General features: G+C 38.7%; 1 protein-coding gene and 1 pseudogene across 1 annotated transcript in view; both read right to left on the reverse strand.

The window, feature by feature from the left end:
* ROBO1 (roundabout guidance receptor 1) overlaps nt 1–17053 on the reverse strand; it is a 1293158-nt gene that overhangs the window by 942987 nt on the left and 333118 nt on the right. The window lies entirely within an intron of this gene.
* On the reverse strand, nt 12900–15292 carry LOC102284941 (apoptosis-resistant E3 ubiquitin protein ligase 1 pseudogene; annotated as a pseudogene).

A 17053-nucleotide genomic window follows, 5' to 3' on the forward strand; every position in this document is an offset into this window, starting at 1 on the left:
GTCTCAGCAAATGGGTAGATCCTTCTTGTTTAATTAAACAAACAAGATGATCCTTTGTCAAGTGTTTAATCAGAAACTCTTCCATGCAGGCATCACTTGCCTAGAATATCGCAGATTTCCCCTTCCTGGGTGTCATCAGTTCCACCCTCTAAAGGGTGACAAGTCATTTTTTCAGGTGGATTCTAAAGACTGTGTCTGCATACAAGAAAAACTACAACTTGAACATGACAGGAAATTAAATGTCAACTGCTTAGCTTACAGCTGGTAAGCTCCATTCCCATACCTCCTGGGTGCCCTCCGTGGAGGTAGAAGTTTAGTTAAAGTGAAAAGGGCTTGTCCCTTTCCAAGGGTTTTTCAAGATCAAGATGGTTTTTGAATTCTAAGTCTGTGTGCTAATCTACTCCAAGTGTAAGGCTACAAGAGGGTTTAGGCCAGTTAATCAGGAAATTGTTGATAGAGAATTGATGTTCATCTTCTCTCTTTCTTGGAAAATGCATCAGAAAAGGAGACTGCTGGTCTCTGATGTATGGAAGGCTCATAACCCATAAGCATGTCATGGTCATGGCAAATAGATGGGGAAAGAATGGAAATGGTGAGAGAGTTTATTTTGGGGGGCTCCAAAATCACTGCAGATGGTGACTGCAACCATGAAATTAAAAGATGCTTGCTCCTTGGAAGAAAAGTTATGACCAATCTAGACAACATATTCAAAAGGAGAGACAGTACTTGGTTGACAAAGCTCCATCTAGTCAAAGCTAGTTTTTCCAGTAGTCATGTATGGATGTGAGAGTTGACTACAAAGAAAGCTGAGCACCAAAGAACTGATGCTTTTGAACTGTGGTGTTGGAGAAGACTCTTGAGAGTCACCTGAACAGTAAGGAGATCAAATCAGTCAATCCTAAAGAAAATCAACTCTGAATATTCATTGGAAGGACAGATGCTGAAGCTAAAGTTCCAATACTTTGGCCACCTGATGTGAAGAACTGACTCATTGGAAAAGACCATGATGCTGGGAAAGATTGAAGGCAGGAGGAGAAGGGAATGACAGAGGATGAGATGGTTGGATGGCATCACCAGCTCGACATGAGTCTGAGCAAGCTCCAGGAGTTGGTGAAGGACAGGGAAGCCTGGCATGCTGCAGTTGCAAAGAGTCGGACATGACTGAGCAACTAAACTGACTGATGTCACAGGCAAAGCACACCTGATATTTGGGCTTGAATATCATTGAATAAAAACTTTCTTATATAGAGCAGTTTCCAGAAAACTAACTTTCTGACAGCTAGCCTTATGACTCTAGCATTAATATCTTCTCAAAATGAAATCATATTGAGGGCCAAGACTATCCATAAGAAATCCAGTGTTTCCAGTACTTTCAGCTCTTATCTATGAAATGTATAACTAGCCTTCTAATAAGCCATTAAAAAAGTTTAAAAAAATGAGAGCATTGACAGAAAAATAGAGCATTGTGCCAGAAATTAAAGATGAATACTTATGTTAAAAGCAAAACATTATTTTTCATGACATCAGGTATTATCTAACCTATCCAAAAAGTATTGTTATTTTCCTAAGTAGATGGTTAAGAATTCATGAAATTCTATAATATTAGAGTAATGACAACAACATTATTTTATTATCAACAGAAGAAAGTGAAAGGTTTATATACAAAGGAATACTGAGTAGTCAACATTCATGAATAAAGAATGTGTTTTTCAATATAACTTTCTGGTTAAATGAGAGAAAATCAGAGAAGCTTCAACCCATTTTAATCAAGCTTCTCTATAATTCATCTTACCAATTAATATTAGGTCTAGCATGCCATATTTGGAGAAGGCAATGGCAACCCACTCCAATACTCTTGCCTGGAAAATCCCATGGACGGAAGAGCCTGGTAGGCTGCAGTCCATGAGGTCGCTAAAGGTCGGGCACGACTGAGCGACCTCACTTTCACTTTTCACTTTCATGCATTGGAGAAGGAAATGGCAGCCCACTCCAGTGTTCTTGCCTGGAGAATCCCAGGGACGGGGAGCCTGGTGTACTGCCATCGATGGGGCCACACAGAGTTGGACACTACTGAAGCGACTTAGCAGCAGCAGCATACCATATTTATTTTTCCAGTAGCAATTGAGGCTTTTGTGATACATGAACTTCATCAATGTTTTGCAAAGACCTGTGAATACAGAGGCCATTTATGAAGATAAAGTGTGCTCCTGAAAGGACTGTGGTAGTGTTGGCAAAGGTGATGCAATAGTTCCTGCCACCATAAAAGCTCATCTGTTTGCATCTTTTGGCAATCCTCCCATGGAGAGGCTTAGTTTGTTTCAGTACCACTTGAATCTGGATTAGACTGTTCACTTATTTTTACCAGTGAAATACAGCAAATTCATGTCTGACTCCTGAGGTTCATCTTTATGAGACAGCATCTGCTTTTGTTCTCTTGACATTCTGCCCCAAAAATTGTCATAAAAAGAATCTGATCTATCTTACTGGACGCTGAGAAGTAACGTGGAAATGAATGAGGCACTGCATCTGATAGCTTCCACCAGCTGCCAGCCATGGATGTTTTGCCATGGGAAGATTTGGGTTAAACTTACACATGCTCAGCTGTGTCCTTATTTAGCCTCTTCTTGGTCTCAGCTTTCTACTTTGTAAAATGAGGATAATTGTACTATCTGACTTGTAGAGTGCTTGAGAATATTAAATGAGTGAATGAAATATCTTAAACTATTACCTGGAATAGCATACATGTGAATAAAATATAAGTAACAATATTAGTATTGCTGTCATTGTTGCTGCAATTCTTATTTATCTTTTACAGAAAAGGAAACTGAGACTCAAAGAGATTAAATACATTTCTCAAAGCCACAGAGCTGAGGAACCAAGATTCAGACTTTTGGGGTCCAGAGCTTTGTTGTTTAGTTGTTAAGTTCTGTCTGACTCTCTTGAAACCTTCTAGACTGGAACTTGTCAGGCTCCTCGGTCCATTTCCCAGGCAAGATACTGGAGTGGGTGGCCATTTCCTTTTCCAGGTGATCTTCCTGACCCTCATTTCCTGTGTAACCAGCAGAGTCTTTAACACTGAGGAATCAGGGAAGTCAGATTCAGAGTATAGCTAGCTATTAAACACCATACCTTTCTATATCTGTTCTGTGACTGATTTATTCAGAGATACTATGTGCCAGCCACTATGGTCAGTGAATTCACATATATAATTAGTTCAATATTGTAATTATCCTGGTTCAACTAATCTAAGCATTTGAATATGACTTTGTACAACATTCACAGCCTTGTCTTCTCAATGAAACTATGAGCGATGCCATGTAGGGCCACCCAAGATGGATGTCACGGTGGAGAGCTCTGACAAAATGTGGTCCACTGGAGAAGGGAATGGCAAACCACTTCAGTATTCTTGCCTTGAGAACCCCATGAACAGTATGAAAAGGCAAAATGAGAGAACACTGAAAGATGAACTCCCCAGGTTGGCAGGTGCCCAATATACTACTGGAGATCAGTAGAGAAATAACTCCAGAAAGAATGAAGAGATGGAGCCAAAGCAAAACAACATCCAGCTGTGGATGAGACTGGTGATGGAAGCAAGGTCTGATGCTGTAAAGAGCAATATTGCATAGGAACCTGCAATGTTAGGTCCATTAATCAAGGCAAATTGGAAATAGTCAAACAAGAGATGGCAAGAGTGAACATCAACATTTTAGGAATCAGTGAACTAAAATGGACTGGAATGGGTGAATTTAACTCAGATGAATATTATATCTACTACTGTGGGCAAGAATCCCTTAGAAGAAATGGTGTAGCCCTCATAGTCAACAAAAGATTCTGAAATGCAGTACTTGGATGCAATCTAAAAAATGATAGAATGATCTCTGTTTGTTTCTAAGGCAAACCATTCAATATCACGGTAATCCAAGTCTATGCCCCAACCAGTAATGTTGAAGAAGCTGAAGTCGAAGGGTTCTATGAAGACCTACAAGACCTTCTAGAACTAACACCCAAAAAAGATGTTCTTTTCATTATAGGGGACTGGAATGCAAAAGTAGGAAGTCAAGAAATACATGGAGTAACAGAATATTTGGTCTTGGAGTACAGAATGAAGCAGGGTAAAGGCTAACAGAGGTTTGCAAAGAAAACTCACACTGGTCATAGCAAACACTCTCTTCCAACAACACAAGAGAAGGCTCTACACATGGACATCACCAGATAGTCAATACTGAAATCAAATTGATTATATTCTTTGCAGCCAAAGATGGTGAAGCTCTATACAGTCAGCAAAAACAAGACTGGGAGCTGACTGTGGCTCAGATCATTATTGCCAAATTCAGACTGAAATTGAAGAAAGTAGGGAAAACCACTAGACCATTCAAGTATGACCTAAATCAAATCCCTTATGATTATACAGTGGAAGTGATGAATAGATTCAAGGGATTAGATCTGATAGACAGGGTGCCTAAAGAACTGTGGGTGGAGGTTCATGACATTGTACAGGAGGCAGGGATCAAGACCACCCCCAAGAAAAAGAAATACAAAAAGGCAAAACGGTTGTCTGATGAGGAGTTACAAATAGCTGTGAAAAAAAGAGAAGGAAAGGCAAAGGAGAAAAGGAAATATATACCCATTTGAATGCAGAGTTCCAAAGAATAGCAAGGAGAGATAAGAAAGCCTCAGTGATCAATGCAAAGCAATGCTAATGCATGCTAAGTCGCTTCAGTCATGCCTCCGTCCACAGGATTCTCCAGGCAAGAATACTGGAGTGGGGTGCCATTTCCTTCTCCAGTGCAAAGCAATAGAGGAAAACAATAGAATGTCAAAGACTAGAGATCTCTTCAAGAAAATTAGAGATACCAAGGGAACATTTCATGCAAAGATGGGTTCAATAAAGGACAGAAATGGTATGGACTAAACAGAAGCAGAGATATTAAGAAGACGTGGCAAGAATACACAGAAGAACTATATAAAAAAGATCTTCATGACCCAGATAACCATGATGGTGTGATCACTCACCTAGAACCAGACATCCTGGAATGTGAAGTCAAGAGGGCCTTCAGAAGCATCACTATGAACAAAGCTAGTGGAGGTGATGGAATTCCAGTTGAGCTCTTTCAAATCCAAAAAGATGATACTGTGAAACTGCTGCACTCAATATGCCATCAAATTTGGAAAACTCAGCAGTGGCCACAAGACTGGAAAACATTATTTTTCATTCCAATCCCAAAGAATGGCAGTGGAAACAGTGTCAGACTTTATTTTTGGGGGGCTCCAAAATCACTGCAGATGGGGATTTAAGCCATGAAATTAAAAGATGCTTACTCCTTGGAAGAAAAGTTATGACCAACCTAGATAGCATATTCAAAAGCAGAGACATTACTTTGTCAACAAAGGTCTGTCTAGTCAAGGCTATGGTTTTTCCAGTAGTCATGTATGGATGTGAGAGTTGGACTATGAAGAAAGCTGAGCACTGAATAGATTCTTTTGAACTGTGCTATTGGAGAAGACTCTTGAGAGTCCCCTGGACATCAAGGAGATCCAACCAGTCCACCCTAAAGGAAATCAGTCCTGAATATTCGTTGGAAGGACTGACACTGAAGCTGAAGCTCCAATATTTTGGCACCTGCTATGAAGAACTGACCCATTTGAAAAGACTGTGATGCTGGGAATTATTGAAGGCAGTAGGAGAAGGGACAACAGAGGATGAGTTGGCTGGATTGCATCACTGACTCAATGGACGTGAGTTTGCACATGCTCTGGGAACCCGTGATGGACAGAGAAGCCTGGTGTACTGTAGTCCACGGGGTCAGAAAGAGTCAGACATGACTGAGTGACTGAACTGAACTGAACTGAACTGTACAACATTCCAGGCCCTCCCTATCCATCTACCATCATCTCTCATGACTCCTTCCCTCCTATTCTCCCTGGATTTCAGTCCATCCTTTCCATGCACTTCTGTGCATGCCATTCTCTCTGGTTATGATCCCCTTTCCCTGCTGTTTCTTTCAAAACTTTTACAGTTAATTTTACTATAAGGCCCTACCCCACCTTCTCTTCCTCTGTGAAGACCTACTTCCTTTTCCCTAGAAGGTTCTCAGGCACCTTCTCTGTTCCCATAGTCACTGTCAATGTATTATTGCTGAAATGAAGTGTGACTCTTTCGAAAGTTTTGTTTACTTATGTCTCTTTCATTGACTGTGAGCTATAGAAGGCAGGACTTTGTATTTTTTATTTATCTTCATATTCCTGGACTTTAATAAATAACCTCTAGTTGAGTACTTTTTTTGGGTGCAACATATACCATTTGTGTTCCTGGATCTTTTTCTTGCGTTTATATTCTTATGCACATATTAACATTTTATATTGAAAATTACTATTTGAGGTTATAGAGGAGAATTGTGATTTAATGTAAAAAACTGGGTTTAGAAAGAGTCAGGCTTGAGTTCAGATTTCAGCTCCATCACTTGTTTAGCAGTGCAACCTTGAACAAGTGATGTAAATTCTGGACTTCAATTTAATTCCAAACAAGTGATGTAAATTCTAGGCTTCAATTTAATTCCAAACAACTGGAAAAATAATACTTCTGCTGAAGACTTCACATACGTATGTGTATCTAAAAGAAAAGGAAAAGGAAAGTGAAGTTGCTCAGTTGTGTCTGACTCTTTGCAACCCTATGGGGACTGTAGCCTGCCAAGCGCCTCTGTTAATGGAATTCTCCAGGCAGGAATACTGGAGTGGGTTGCCATTTCCTTCTCCAGGGGATCTTTCTGACTCAGGGATAGAGCCTGCATCTCTTGCACTGCAGGCAGACTCTTTACCATCTGAGCCACAAATTTGAAGATGAATTTCATCATGATATGTAAAGTACATTGAATATACCATGGCTCAATCTTCTGGAAAAATTATTATCATCATTAAGGAAGATTTTATGAATGGAGAGCTGTTTTGCTTTATCAATCTCATATATGTAAAAGAGGTGAAGTCTTGTTCTGTTCTGAGAACATTAAATTTTAAAAACAATACATTCCTTAGAGAGTCCAAGATTTATAAGCATACTAAGATGTTAACAGACTCAGAAGATAGGAAAATTGTCCATGGAGATATATTCATTCAATCTTTAAACAGAGAAAACTTATTTTTTATAACCAGGACTTAACTTTTAGTATATATATTAGCGTAAGCACATCATAACAGAAAATGTTTGACAATACAATTATGAATGATACAAATCTACTAAAAAAAGACCCAAACCAACAAACACCACCAGGAAAGTATTTTTATAGCTTGTTTCCTCAGCATTTTACTATTATTATTGTTTTTTGTTTTCAGGTGGGTCTGGCATCTCATGCCTTCATGATTACAACCTTAAATTTAGTGACACTTTATGCATCATTAACTGCTCTTAACAAAATTTTATAAATCTATTTCTATCAACTATTCAGCTACTTAAAGTTTCAGTGTCTGTTCAATACAATTAAAGCCAATAGGGTGTCTGTCTAAAGGTTCAAGCCTCTTTGTATGGAGAAAAGTCAGTACTTTTCATGTAACTTGTGCTTCAAGCTGTATAAAAAGATCTATGCATCCTTCCAGACTTAAAAAAAGGCATATGACTGAAATTGCAGAATATTGTAAGACACTTTTTTCTCCAAATGTAAAAACACTTTGAAAATAAATCCAATAGATAAAAGTTTAACACTAGCTTTTGTAGCTTATTTTAAGAAGCCAGCATAGAAAAGACAATATTGATTTTTGAAGTAGAAGTATATAGACTTTCACTTAACTTGCCATACACACACATACAGAAAACTGTAATTCTTTAACTTCAGGGGCTTTAATTACTGCATTTTGACCTTTTATTGATAATTAAATGATTTCCTACACAAATGAAACTTTTTATTATAAATCTGAATTGAATGCATATCCAAAATACCTTTCTATTAACTATCTTAGTAGTAAATGTATTCTATTCTACATGCCTCCATTACCTCAGTAATTTTTAGGGGGTGGAAAAGAAAATAGCACATTTGATTCACTGAAAACATTTTAACCAGCAACAGAAATTTTGCCTATATCATAAAAAGTAAAAAAATGTAGCTAGACTGTTTCTGGCATTGAATTGATTAAGTACTGAAAAAAAATGGAAATGATGTTAATGACATTACTATGTAACTCTACAAAGGGAGCTTAACAAACATTCAAATTCAAAGCCTTTGCTAAGCACTTCAGCTGATGTACTAATTACTTCAATTTAATCATATTCAGGGGCTTTCCAGGTGGCTCAGTGGTAAAGACTCTGTCTGCCAGGGCAGGAGACACGTGAGAATCGGTTTCAATCCCTGGGTCGGGAAGATACCCTGGAGGAGTAAATGGCCATACACTCCCGTATTCTTGCCTGAGAAATCCCATAAATGGAGAAGCCTGGTGGGCTACAGTCCACGGGGTCACAAAGAGAGCTGGACAGGACTTGCAACTGAGCTAGTACATACCCACATAACCGTCTTCAGGAAAATTACCAGAATGTGCCATTGAATCTTTTACCATAGAAAGCAGAACTATTTATTTATCATTATGTTAGTTAAAGATGTTTGACCCAGTGCCTTTGTGTGAAGAGAGTACAGAATAGCAAAAACAGATTTCTCAATGTGTCTAAGGATGGCCTGATGATAAATGAGGGTTCTATTTAAATCCAAACTGGATGTTGTAATCATAGCTTGCTTTGGTTTAGCAGGTATACCTATATCCCCAAATTATTTTTAAAATTATTTGTGTCATTTTTAAGCAGAACAAAATCAGTATGTGAAGATATAATATAGAAGTAGATTTAAGAATTCTCTGTTCACTTTGTGTGTGTATGTGTAAATGTGTTTATGTGTGTGTGTGTGTTTGTTAAACTTTCCACTCACCCAGAATTCTTCCCTCTCCTTCTCTTTTTATTACACTGTTTTGGGTTTAATTCATATTATCCTTGTGGTACAAGTCAGTTTGCCAATACAACTTTATTTAGCATATTTCTCCTATTGCAGAGAAAAAGGTACCCTGTGTAAACTTGAGAATTATCCATTTTACTCAAGTGTCTAATACGTCCTGAAACAAACTCATAGATCATAATAGAAAGAAACATTTAAAATCAGAGTCAATCTACACCACTGAAAATTATATATCAATAAAAGTAGATTATTTTTTTAAAAAATCAGCATTCTGTTTTCATCATTTGCAGACTGAGGCAATCTGAGAATAAGTAGGATTAATCAGAGTTGAGTCAACCTCACCTTTAGAAAATGGGAAGATAACCCCCTTTAGTAATAAAATCTCTCAAGTTGTCAAAATATTTTATTTTTTACTACTAAGGAAACTTTGGGTTATACATTGACAGTCTTCACTTTCACATTAAAGTGTAAATATTCATAGGAAGTAGTGATATGTTAAATTGTTATCACACTTTCAGGAAGTGTGAAATCTCAAAAGACAGCTTTAGGGTGTTATAAGGCCTACATTCAAATCCTGATGATGTGACTTATAGACAAATAGATGTGAGCAGGTCATCCCTCCTAGGTGAGCCTCCATTTTCTCAACTTATATATGTATTAAGAGTACTTGGCTCATCAAATCTCTCGGCTCAATTGAGATGATACACGGTCATTTGATTTATGACTGTAAATAGGCATATTGGAAAGTATTATAAATAGGCAATAGGAAAGTATTGGATGATTTAGGATTAGCATTTTTTATAATTAAATTTATCTACATATAATTAAATTTATTTTGAAGGATAATTGCTTTACAATATTGTGTTGGCTTTTGCCAAACATCAACATGAATCAGCCATGGTTTCCATGGATATGTGCATACGGACCTCCACTGGATATTTCCGGAGGCTTACTCTGTTTTTTTCATCAAAATGCTAATGCTATAGGTGTGGAGTAGGTCTCAGGAAATATCCAGTGGAGATCCATATATACATATGCATGGACACCTATGATTGGTTGAATTGCAGGGAAGCATATAAAAGACAGGGATGAATGTGGGTGAGATGGAGAAGTACTGAAAATATTCCTTTTGTAATGCTCCTAACTGTCCTTACTGACGTACACAAGTTATGTCCACAAGATTTCCCCTCCTTTTTGATTAGAATTTCACTGGGACATTCTATGTATAGAGATTTAGAAGAGTTTTCTTTCTGTATAATTATGGTGCCTAAGACATATCTTCAGTAAGATTATTCTTAAATTTTCTTATCTTACAGATGCCTCTAAAGGAACATTTCTGGTAGATAGCTGCATGTGGTTCAAAAGAGAGAGCATACACTCCCACATTACATGGGAACCAGGTAAATGTTCTTCTCTTATTACTGTCATACTCTAAACAACAAAATTAAATATTTTTAAATTATAGAAGATATATTCAGATGTATTGTACATGACCTGGAAGAAGGTGACTGAGGCACTCTGTTCTATGGTCTGGGTAAGCTTGAGAGTTCCCTCCCCTTTCTAAGTCACTTCAGTCGTTTCTGACTCTGTGTGACCCCAGAGATGGCAGCCCACCAGGCTTCCCCGTCCCTGGGATTCTCCAGGCAAGAACACTGGAGAGGGTTGCCATTTCCTTCCTGAGAGTTCCCTCCCCTTACTCATGAACAAGTTTATTCACTGACTCCACACCTAAACAAGCACATGATGCTGGTTTATGTTGAACATGACCTGGACCTGGTTGGATCTCCTTGCTCCACACTGTTATGAAGTTATTGCATATTCCACAAGCAAATCCAAATGATGCATTAGTTATTTTCTTATTCATGCAGTCAGTAAATATTTAAGTGTTCACATGCCAGGCACTATTCTTCGAAAAGGAGACAAAGAAGTGTGTTGCAAAAAGAGAAAGTTGTGGCTCTCATGGAGCCTACATTTGAATTTTCCTTTGTCTCTTCGTGAAGATATTCAGAACGTCCAATCATGGTGCTTTCCAAGACCACAGCCTCTGATGAAGGTGCAGCCTTAGGAGCAATGTTTTATGCCATGTATCTTCCTCTAAGATCTGGCCAATGACCTGTTCTGTGGAGATGTATTGAGTCTCATTTTTAATTTTTAAGAATATGAATCAAGGGACTTCCCCGATGGTTCAGCTGTTAAGACTCCGTGCTTCCACTGCAGGGGGTGAAGATTTAATCCGTGACTGGGGAACTAAGACCCCAAATGCCACATGGCCAAGGAAACACCTCCCCCCAAAAGAAAAAAAATCAACAATGAACCTCTGCCTACAGCAAAAAAGTTACATGACTCTGTAAATGTACCCCAATTCAGTGAATTGTACAAGTAAAGCAAGTGACTTATATGGTAGGTAAATTATAACTCAATAAAAATTTCTAAAAAAAATATGAATTAAATGTACAGAGACAATACAGAGAACACAAGAAGACTGAAAGGAATGAAGTAAAGAGAGGTTATGAAATACAGCAGAGGTCATATTAGGAGAAAGTAGAAAAGGCAGAAAAGAACAAACCATGATACTGAGAGTAGAAGTTGAGGAAACCAGCTGATGGAGACATGCTCCTGAGACCCCTCGAACTGTCTGGATTCTAGAGCTAGGCTGCCTTTGATCAAATCTTAAATCACTTCATCTACTTCTTGACCATCATGTGATCTCTACTTTTCCCAAGAAGTATTCCTGAGAAGCCATGTGTATGTACTTTTGTAATAAACTCTGAGTACTGGAACCATCTTCAGGTAAATTTCTTCATCTTGCAACAAATAAGCAGCCTAAATTAACCAGAAGGCATATCTGCTAACAACACATATGATTCCTTCCTTCCATTTCGACTATGTACCCACTCACATTTTATTCATTTATTAACATGTACATTTACGCTGACACATAGGGAGAACAAAGTCCTAGAAAAAAAAACTCATTAGCAAATGAACAATGCTTCCTTGATAACACAGAAGCTATTGTTAAAAAATTTATTGGAGTATAGTTTCTTTACAATATTGTGTTTTTTCTGCTGTACAGCAAAGTGAATCAGCTATATATGTGCATACATCCCTTCCCTCTTGGGTCTCCATTCCCCCAGCCCATCCCGCCATCTAGGTCACCACAGAGCACCACAGAGTACCACAGAGCTCCCTATGCTATAAAGAAGAGAGAGAAAAGTAAATATCATGCATTAACACATATATGTGGAATCTAGAAAAACAGTAAAGATGAATCTACTTGCAGGGCATCAAGAGAGATGTAGATATAAGGACACATTGGGGGCAGGGGAGGGGATGAATTGGGAGATTGGGATTGGCATATACACACTGCCATGTGTTAAATAGATAGCTAGTGGGACCTGCTATATAGCACAGGAAGCAATTTTAATGACAATTTATTTCAACTGGTCTATTCAAGAGGCTATTGAAACTGTTTTATAAACAAGTTTCCTTTATATGGGGTGTTCCCGGGTAGCTCAGCTGGTAAGGAATCTGCCGGCAAAGCAGGAGACCCCAGTTTGATTGCTGGGTCAGCAAGTTCCTCTGGAGAAGGAACAGGCTACCCACTCCAGCATTCTTGGGCTTCCCTGGTGGTTCAGAAAGTAAACAATCTGCCTGCAATACAGGAGACCTGGGTTCGATCCCCGGGTTGGGAAGATTTCCTTGGAGGAGGGCATGGCAGCCCACTCTAGTATTCTTGTCTGGAGAATCCCCAGGGACAAAGGAGCCTGGTGTGTTACAGTCCATGGGATCACACAGAGTCAGAGACGACTGAAGTGATTTAGCATCAACAGCAGTGCTGTGCTTAGTCGCTCAGTTGTATCCGACTCTGTGCGACCCTGTAGATGGTAGCCCACGAGGTTCCTCTGTCCCTGGGATTCTCCAGGCAAGAATACTGGAATGGGTTGCCATTTCCTTCTCCTTGCTGTATTCTACTCACTACTGTTTCTGAAGCGGGTCTCTTAGGGAGTCTTCTCTGATCTTATCTAATTGACCTGATTTATTAAATTTCTCTTCTGCAAAGACCAGCTCCATATTACTCATGTCATTGTTGAGGATGAAACAAACTAGATTTGTAGAATTCTGGGTCACCTGTTTCAAAGTACTTGTAATGCATATGTAGTACTATGATTTGGGCCAAGAAAGAACGGGTGAAGCAAGCTTGGACCAAGGCAGGACTCATAGAGACACTTGCCCACCAGGCGCCCTGCAAACTCATACGTCTTTAGGAGCAGATGAGTGGGACAATTAGGGTTGGGGTGCACTAGTGCCTGGTTGGTGTCACTGAATCGGGTGAAGAGCTGATTGGTGGTGTTAAATAGTGCTTTGCAGATTAATTCAAACCATTCCCAATGAGGCCCTTCCCAGTCTGGAGCTTCTTCATCCGGAAAAACCACTTCAAAGTTCTTGCTCCAATCTGAGATGGAGAAATTCCGACTGGCCTTCAGAGACGATTCCTACAAGGCATGTCTGCTGACCTTCAGGGTGACTTTAGAATGTGGTCTTTTCATATGTGCCTGCGGGAGCTCTCGATGGAAAACATTCACCTTGTCTGAAAGGTCTTGGACCCTCCTGTGTTCTTATGGAGGGAGCGGATGAACGTGGCCGCTGAGATGTTCCTCTCCTTAGAGATGAGCTCCACAGGAGGCTGAATGCCATCATCCACCACAAGGGTGAGCAGCTTATGGACAGGGTCAGGGCTGAGGTATGAAAATTTGGTTCCGGGGCACAGCTGGAAGGTGTAAAGGTGCCAGGAAACGATTTTCAGGTAGAACTCCTTCTCTGAGAATTGCTTTGGTGACACGTAGCAGTGCACATTCTTCAGTTTCTTCACTGTCTCAGGGGTGTAACACTCAGAGGGTGAATCTTCATCTTCCTCCTCCATAGCTGTGGAGGGCCGGCGCTGGGCAGAGCTCGTGTGCATGGGCTGGAGGTGCCATGGCATGCTGGTGCAGCTGGCAGCATTATACAGATAAGCTTCAAAGTAAATGCTCACTCCTGAGGTGGACACGTGGCGTTCAACATTATTCCTCTCGTTCTCACTTAGGACAATGATGTCAAATTCACCATTGTTGATTGGCTGGTTTCGGTATGAGATGTAAGCGTGGAAGCAGCCCCGAGAGTGCAGGGTGAGCCGCAGGAACACCCGGAAGGTCTGCCGTTTGGACGTCACCGACTTCACAAATGGGACACCTGTACTCTCTTTTTCCAGAGGACCAAGCTCATGAATGGACAGGCTGTAGTTGTGCTTATCTCTCAAGGACGTGCACAGCACAGGATCCTTTATATGACAAGCACAGCACAAGCACAGCACAGTAGGCTTTATATGACACTAAGAACAGAATGATAAAACATCTTAGATCTATGAAAGCTAGGGGAAATATTGAAAATGTCATGATAGTTCAAGACTTTGGATTCTTTTCAACTTGTCCCACAATAGTACAATGTAGCAGAAATAGAGGTGGAGAAGTCAGAGCTGTTTAGAGACTCCAGATTTTCCCTGGTTGGCACCAAATAAATAGATACACACACACACAGCAAATCCAAGAAAGATGTAAACTTTTATGTAAGTCTACATAAAGAAAAAAACTTGAGATATACCAAAACAGTAAAGACCATTACTCATAAAAGCATAGAATAAAAACAGCATGGGACTCACACAAACACACACACACGTGCACATACACACTCAAGAGTTTCTAAAACTTGGGTGATGCAGGCCAGACCACAAGACTGAGAGATCATGTTTCTAGCCTCAGTCTGGGTGGAGAGAAAATCAGAAATAAAAATCTGGCTTCTGCACCATGTTACTTGTTGATACACTCTGCTCTGCCCTGATAACTGTATATATTTTGTTCTCGTGCCATACTGTGGCTTCAGCCATTCTCAAAGAAAATTTTTAATCTTCACAGAGATTTGAAAATCACTTGAGGAATATTTACACAAATCTGGGCAGAGTGCCCCCCTATTTTGCTACATTTATTTAGTATCCAGAATGAATTGAGGAGGTAAATGGCTGCCACAGTTGACGCAATTTCAATCTAGGTATACTGTGCATTATATAAGCACATATCTGAACCTTCACTCTGAATGTTTTAAAAAATCAGTAAGGGTAAAACATAGCACTGCATCAACACCTGATAAAAACGTGAGAGTGGGAGAGAAAATGTGATGCCTTTTAATATATTGTGACTTAACATAAACAATATACATAATAGAATAATCCCAGGCCCTTTAGACACCAACATGATGATTACTTCTCTCCTTTCTTCACCTATTTCTATCAGGCCTATCTCCAAAAATGTGATAACATCCACGTCTGTTGGAACCATTTTATTCTCTCTCTCTCTGCAGTCAACTAAATGACAAGAAGGGTTTCCCCGGTGACTCAGATGGTAAAGAATCTGCCTAAAATACAGGAGACCCAGGTTCGATCCCTGGGTTGGGAAGATTCCTTGGAGAAGGGAATGGCAACCCACTCCGGTATTCTTGCCTGAAGAATTCCATGGACAAAGGACCCTAGTGGGCTACAGTCGATGGCATCACAGAGTTGGACATGACTGAGCAACTAACAATTTCACTTTCAAAGGACACAAAAACCATAAATAAAGCTTGAGAAAGATTCTTTTTAGGTGGTTCTATACACAGTGTCAAAATATAGACCTTAATTTTTTTCTAAAATAATTAATAAAAATATAACAACTAATAATCCTGAGCAACATAAAGGTTCAAAACTATTTAGTGTCTGTCAAATGTCATGAGGACTTTTATGTAATGTAATCTGCAAATAAAAATATAAAGCCTATTTTAATTATTCTATTATGTCCTTCTCCTTTTATATGATAAAAATGTCAGGTTCTATTTCTTTCTCACAGTAAATAGAATTTTGTTTGTGCATTGGAGTCTTTCAATGTCATTTCTTATTCTCAAAGACTGAAATTAATTTCCTTTTTGATTATCATTGTAGACCCTTTACAATCAATCTAACGAGATGGTTGGATGGCATCACCAACTCAATAGACATGAGTTTGAGCAAACTCCGGGAGATGGTAAAAGACAGGGAAGCCTGGCTTGCTGCAGTCCATGGGGTTGCAAAGAGTTAGACACAACTGAGTGACTGAACAACAACAATTCAATCTAAAACTTACATCCGTGTAAGAAAAACAATTTCCCTTTGGCAAAGGGATTGTGTAAATGCAGGAAAAATTGGGCAACTTGTATATAAGGACATTTATTGTGTGTATGTACTACTGACATTTTTTTCAAGTTCTTGGATGCTAAATTTTTCAGTTTATGTTCTGCACAAAATGCCTTAAGAACAAATTTTTTTTTTTAATGCTATTTTAATTTATATTCTTCTATTACTGTTTTTTTAAATTTTATTTTATTTTTAAACTTTACAATATTATATTGGTTTAAATTTTTAGAATTCTTTAATTTTTCTTTAGAGTGATGAACTCTATTATTCCTAGTGTTTATCTAACCAGTAAGTGAAAAGGCAGTAGGACATCGTGTTTAGGGAAGGCAATCCAATGGCCAGATTTTCTAGGTTAGAATCTCAGCTCTACCACTTACTTGTAGGCTGACAACTTGGACAAGTTATATAACATTTTTTGGATTTCTATTTTCTCACATTTAAAATAAAGATAATAATAATAATAATCATTTTATGTATCCCTGTGAGGATGAAATGAATTAAAAATACATAAAGTGCTTAGCATACTGCCTGTTGCCTGGAAGATCCTAAACAAGCACTCAATAAGACTGTCATTATTGCTGTAATTGCTGCCATTGTTATTAAGCAGTACTTACTCTGATACATTGTTCTTGGAAATGCAAAATTTAAAATCAGTATGTTTAAATAATATTACCCATTTCATTTGATATTAAACTTAGTCATCCTAAACCCAGCAGTTACACTCTTATTTACCCGAGAAAAGAAAACATATGCCCATACAAAGACTGTATGTGAAAACTGATATCACTTTCATTTATAACCACCTCAGTCATGAAAAATAACAATAATCCTTTAAGTCATGACTAGATGAGAAAGTTGTGGCATACCCACACAATGGAATAACACATCAAAAATT

The sequence above is a fragment of the Bos mutus genome, chromosome 1 (genome assembly GCF_027580195.1).
Source record: "Bos mutus isolate GX-2022 chromosome 1, NWIPB_WYAK_1.1, whole genome shotgun sequence".
Taxonomy (NCBI): Eukaryota; Metazoa; Chordata; class Mammalia; order Artiodactyla; family Bovidae; genus Bos; species Bos mutus.